The following is a 395-nucleotide window of genomic DNA, read 5'->3' on the forward strand; positions in this document are numbered from 1 at the left end:
AATGAAAGAAATAGAAAAAGGAGAAAGGAAAAAAAATAAAATGTAAAGAAAAATAAAAGAAAAAAGGGGAAAAGGGAGAAAGGAATAGCAGTAGCGGGTTTCAGGAAACGCGCTCTAGCTAACTTAGCTATAGCGCATTTTCGGAAACGCGCTACTGTTACGTTTCACTTAAACAGAGGTCCCCCCCCCGCCCCCCAGCCACCACACTTCTTCCCCAAATCCCTCGCCCTCGCCGCCGTCTCCCCAATTCGCCCTCGCCCCACTTCGCTGCCGTCTCCTGCCAGCGTGGACGCCTGCAACCTCGCCGTCATCCTCACCGCCGCCGCCCGAGGCCGCCCTCAGCCTCACCGCCGCCGCCCGAGGCCGCCCTCGACGTCACCGCCGGCTCCCTCCAC

The sequence above is a fragment of the Triticum aestivum genome, chromosome 5B (assembly GCF_018294505.1).
Source record: "Triticum aestivum cultivar Chinese Spring chromosome 5B, IWGSC CS RefSeq v2.1, whole genome shotgun sequence".
In the NCBI taxonomy this organism is placed as follows: Eukaryota; Viridiplantae; Streptophyta; class Magnoliopsida; order Poales; family Poaceae; genus Triticum; species Triticum aestivum.